We start from the raw sequence: 6,000 nt of genomic DNA, 5'->3' as shown, positions 1-6,000 counted from the left end.
TGTTGGGACCTCCAAAGCAGAAGCATCTTTGCTTAAGGTAGCTTTAATGCAAAAATGGATGACTGATAGGCCAGTTAACAGCAAGTTCCTCCCATCCATATGTTTTATGTATTTCTCATGCTTGCTCTTCCCACACCAACCCTACAGTGTAATACTCAGTGTGCACAATGGATGTTTGCTCTGTTTCCCAGAAGACAGTGGTGTTCACATTGAATGTGTTGCGCCATTGCTGCTCTTCACAGTTGCATGTTGCCAAAACACAGGATATTTTCTTCTTCAGGATCAGAAGCCTATCTCACTGAGATACTCAGGGTTTTAACTGCCACCCAACACAACAGGTGCTGAAAATCTGTGGATTCTTACTAAATACTTCTTGCTTGATGGAAGCAAAATACCTAGGCAAAGGGGAAGACAGAATAGACTATCAATCCCTTGGAAATCCCTGCTACACCATTATTCTAAGATTTTCTCACTGTTTGCCAATCCAACAGCATCCCTAGCTTTTTGTACATTTCATCCATATGTTTCAGATGCATGTATGTTTAAATTACTAAAAGGCAGATTTAGAAAGGCAACCTATTGTCAAAGATCCCTTAGGATCCATCTGATTTAACTACGAACCAGATGTCTCATTTTCCCAGTAGGAAATAGACTTTGAACTTGGAAAGTTCACATTCTGTTTTCTACCCATCTCAACACAGTGAGAGGATTTGCAAATTGGTCAAGTGAGCCTCTTCTATCCCAGAGCAATGGAGCATGGTTTGCATTGTGTGGGCTGTCACAGGAGAATGGGCTCTGTTAGGAAATCTGTGTTCTGCTTCAAATTCCTCTACATATTCAGGATGACCTCTGGGAAGTCACAAGTTCTGGAGGCCTTTGTTTCACTATTAGTAGACAACCATGCCTTGACTACAATGTCAGGTGATAGAAAAGAGAGGTGCAGGATGTTTTCGGCTTGCTGAGGGAAAGATAACCACATAACCCCCAAAGGCAGGCTCTCACAGTAAATAAATCTTTTAAAAGATTTATCTATTTATTTAAATACTCTCTACAGCTTTTTTTTTCCCGCAATGGGTTTGCCGCCAGAACACAGGTGTCGTGAAAACCACCGCTCAACCTAAACCAGAATGGGGAAAGAAAAGACTCATATCAACATTGTTGTCATCGGACACGTAGATTCGGGCAAGTCTACCACTACGGGTCATCTGATCTACGAATGTGGTGGGATCGACAAAAGAACTATCGAAAAATGCGAGAAGGAGGCTGCTGAGATGGGAAAAGGCTCCTTCAAGTATGCCTGGGTCTTGGATAAACTGAAAGCTGAACGTGAACGTGGTATCACCGTTGATATCTCCCTGTGGAAATTCGAGACCAGCAAGTATTACGTGACCATCATTGATGCTCCAGGACACAGAGACTTTATCAAAAACATGATTACAGGCACATCCCAGGCTGACTGTGCTGTCCTGATTGTTGCTGCTGGTGTTGGTGAATTTGAAGCAGGTATCTCCAAGAACAGGCAGACCCGTGAGCATGCCCTTCTGGCTTACACACTGGGTGTAAAACAACAAATTGTTGGTGTTAACAAAATGGATTCCACTGAGTCACCCTACAGCCAGAAGAGATACGAGGAAATCGTTAAGGAAGTCAACACCTACATTAAGAAAATTGGCTACAACCCCGACACAGTAGCATTTGTGCCAATTTCTGGTTGGAATGGTGACAACATGCTGGAGCCAAGTGCTAATGTAAGTGACGTCAAGACTTCTAGAGAAAGTGATGGGTCAAATTTTGACATTAAATGACAACTCTTTGGGGAACGCTAATGGACAATCTTGTTTTTAGATGCCTTGGTTCAAGGGATGGAAAGTCACCCGTAAAGATGGGAATGCCAGTGGAACCACACTGCTTGAAGCTCTGGATTGCATTCTGCCACCAACTCGTCCAACTGACAAGCCCTTGCGTCTGCGTCTCCAGGACATCTACAAAATTGGTGGTATTGGTACTGTCCCTGTGGGCTAAGTGGAGACTGGTGTTCTTCAGCCTGGCATGGTGGTCACCTTTGCTCCAGTCAATGTTACAACTGAAGTCAAGTCTGTTGAAATGCACCATGAAGCTTTGAGTGAGGCTCTTCCTCGGGACAATGTGGGCTTCAATGTCAAGAACATATCTGTCAAAGATGTTCGTCGTGGCAATGTGGCTGGTGACAGCAAAAATGACCCACCCATGGAAGCAGCTGGCTTCACAGCTCAGGTGATTATCCTGAACCATCCAGGCCAAATTAGTGCTGGATATGCACCTGTGCTGGACTGTCACACAGCTCACATTGCTTGCAAGTTTGCTGAGCTGAAGGAGAAGATAGATCGTCGTTCTGGAAAAAAGCTGGAAGGTGGTCCCAAGTTCTTGAAATCTGGTGACGCTGCCATTGTTGATATGGTTCCTGGCAAGCCTATGTGTGTTGAGAGCTTCTCTGACTATCCTCCTCTGGGCCATTTTGCTGTTCGTGACATGAGACAGACAGTTGCTGTGGGTGTCATCAAAGCTGTGGACAAGAAGGCAGCTGGAGCTGGCAAGGTCACCAAGTCTGCCCAAAAAGCTCAGAAGCCTAAACGAATACTATCCCCAATACCTGCCACCCCAGTCTTAATCAGTGGTGGAAGAATGGTCTCAGAACTGTTTGTGTCAATTGGCCATTTAAGTTTAATAGTAAAAGACTTGTTAATGATAACAATGCATCGTAAAACCTTCAGAAGGAAAGGAGAATGTTTTGGGGACCATTTTGTGTGTGTGTATGTGTGTGTGGCAGTTTTAAGTTATTAGTTTTTAAAATCAGTACTTTTTAATGGAAACAACTTGACCAAAAATCTGTCACAGAATTTTGAGACCCATTAAAACAAAAGTTTAATGAAAATAAAATACTCTCTACACCCAGTGTGGGAAGCAAACTCATGAACCCCATGATCAAGAGTTGTAAGCTCCACCAACTGAGGCAGCCAGGTGCTCCTAGACTGGGAGCCTGCTCAAATGTGATTGGGTCCCACGCATTCATATAGACTCCTATGGTATTAGAAGGATCTACAGAGAAACTGTCTATCTCAATTGTCCATCTGGCCAATAAGCTTTTTCATAGCATTTTAATAGACAGACACAAGGCCTCTACTTAAATGCTACCTGCCAACAGACTTCAAGCGGCCCTATTCTTTGTTGAACCACTTTTGCCTTTAGTACCATTTTTCTTAAATTCAGCTGGAACCCACACCTGTGAGGCTTCTGCTTCATACTCCTGATCCCTTCCTCTGGACTCATGAAGTTCAAGTTCATGCTTTCTTCCACATGATGGCTCTTCAGATATTTGAAGACTGCTCTCATCACATCTCTCCTTCTGTGGAAAAAAGTTACTTTCCATAGCATCAAATTCTACCCCCATACCAGAAACTTGCTGAGCTGAAAATGGTAAGATTCAGGGATCTTTGACATACTCCCGGATATCCCCCTAATAGGAGTCTCATCCAAGCAACACCACATGCACTGTCCTGAGCCAAGGGGATCAGAAGGTGAGACACACCTCCTTGAGCCATTTCTCATGTACGCTGAAGGGTCAAAAGGGCTTTGTGTTGAAAATCCTGTTTGAACCCTGTGGATTCTCGGGTGGACTTGAAATTTGTCTGCAGAGAAATTGTTGATAGCAAACATTAAACAGAGCATAAGATAGACTGATAACCAAATGATGGCCAATCTTTTATGCAAATGAAGGGGCAGATACTTGTTGAGTAGCTGCAAGGCTTAACAGTTTGTAAATGAAGATGCTAAGGCATAGAGAGGTTAAGGTGACTCTTCCCAAGTCAAGAACCAAGAACTTGGAAACAGTCTTGTAAGACTTCTGTCTGTTCCACTAAGCCAAACTACCTTCCCTTTCATGTGAGAGGGCAGGAAATATCTTTTCCCAATTCAATCCTTCTTCCTATAGGTGATCTGAGGTTGTTTTGCTCCGTAGAAGCACTGGGTGTACCTTTGCTTTCCTGAGCCCTGGGACAAGCTTCTGGATCCTTCCAGTAACCAGCACCTGCGTCACTCACCTCAGTAATGGCTCTGCTGAGACAAGAGGTGTCCGCAAGGGCTGGAAAGCTTTACTTATATCCCAACCCAAACAAACGCAGAGGGACCAGAATCTCTTGGGAGGGTGGGGGTATCAACCAAAAGTTTAAGTCATTGACAAGGTCCAGGGCTCACATAGGTCCTTGTTCTCAGAAAGACCCAGCACTAATTTCAATGTTCCATTGCCACCACTTTAAAATTCTTGAAAAAAAATTTTTTTAAAGACTTATTATATAGAGAGAGTATGAGTGTGAGTGAGGGGGGAGGGGCAGAGGGAGAGGGAAAGAAGGAAAGAAGCAGACTCCCGCTGAGCACGGAGTCCAATGCAGGTCTCGATCTCATGACCCTGAGATTATGACCGGAGCCAAAATCAAGAGTCAGACGCTTAACCAACTACGCCAAACAGACACATCCTGAATTGTTGAGAAATTTTTGAATAAGGGACCCCCACATTTTTATTTTGCATGAGCTCCACAAATCATGTAACCAGTCCTGATAAGGCCAGTCCTCTGCTGACACAGGGCAAGAAGGACCTCTGTCCTGGGCCCCACACTTAAAAGACCCCACCTACCCAGTAGTGCGCCAGTAAGTGTTTAATAAATGTCTGTGCAGAGGAATTGGAGGAGGGGTGCAGAGGGCAAGAGGTCTGTAGTGTTTGTGACTTTCATGGTGTAACCAGTCCCACCACAGCTGCCTTCCAGCCATCACTGTGATGTCGCCAAGCCCCCATTGAGAAGAGATGCCCCAGCTGGCTCTCCCAAGCTGGCCTGAGCCAGTTCTGGTACACTGCTGTGACATAGCTCAAATGCCAAATGAATGAATGAACGAGGGACTCTAAGAACACACGGATGTTTCCGTAACTCAGGATTCATAATTCTAAACAGCCACTCTTATGAATAATTCTATTCATAGACACTTCTCCATTTCTTGGCCTAGTTCCCAAGCCAACAACAATCACAACAGCAAAACACATCTGAAAATCGTGAAGCTTCCTGGGTTGTGGAGCTGCTGAGGTCAGAGAGGGACACCATCTTGGAGTCCAGAAGGGATTTGAGTGTGAAGGTTAAAAAAAGGACAAATTAATTTCTAAAACCCTATTTTCTGATAGAGTAACCACAGTAGACTCTTCCATAGCAAATTGTTTCCTGACTTTCACCTCGTGGTTCTGGAGGCATTCTCACATTAGCACTGAAGTCACACCACTTGTGCTTGGTGGCTGAGGGACATTTTGCAATAGTAAATCATTCATTTATCACTCTTAAATCTTTGAATATGTAGGTCTATATCAGTGGGTGTAGGAAGATTCCAATGGGCATTGAATACTGTAATTGCAAATAGTTTAAAAAAAATTTTTTAAAAAGATTTTATTTATTTGACTGAGAGAGAGATCACAAGTAGGCAGAGAGGCAGGCAGAGAGAGAGGGGGGAAGCAGGCTCCCTGCTGAGCAGAGAGCCTGACGCAGGACCTGATCGCAGGTCCCCAGGATCATGACCCGAGTTGAAGGCAGAGGCTTTAACCCACCGAGCCACCCAGGTGCACCACAGATAGTTTTATTTCTATAAATGTATGTAGTAAGATTGAACCCCAGGACAACTGACTTCTAGCAAAATAATTTAAATATCATTTAATTATTATTATCATTGATTTCATTTAGTTTAAAACTTGAATACTCTTTGCTATTTATTTAGTTTGCCTTTTTAAGAATTTGGATACTTTAGAAAAGCAACGTTTTTGAAAACACAAAAATATTTTAAAGAATGTGTGCATGTATTTTATTTTGGGATCAAAATGTGTTGACATTTTATATATTTAATACAATTACTTTTTTTTTTAATCCTTTGGCATGGGCTGACAAACTATGACCCACAGGCAAACTGCCCTGCCTATTTTTGTAAATAATGGTT

General features: G+C 43.2%; 1 pseudogene; it reads left to right on the top strand.

Annotated features, from left to right (window-relative positions):
- The first annotated feature begins 1,112 nt into the window (after nucleotides 1-1,112).
- Nucleotides 1,113-6,000, top strand: part of LOC116582363 — a 46,548-nt pseudogene continuing 41,660 nt past the window's right edge.

This window comes from Mustela erminea, chromosome X, assembly GCF_009829155.1.
Source record: "Mustela erminea isolate mMusErm1 chromosome X, mMusErm1.Pri, whole genome shotgun sequence".
NCBI classification, from domain to species: domain Eukaryota; kingdom Metazoa; phylum Chordata; class Mammalia; order Carnivora; family Mustelidae; genus Mustela; species Mustela erminea.
The sequence above is the reverse complement of the archived record's forward strand: the minus strand, read 5'-3'. Positions and strand labels throughout refer to the sequence as shown.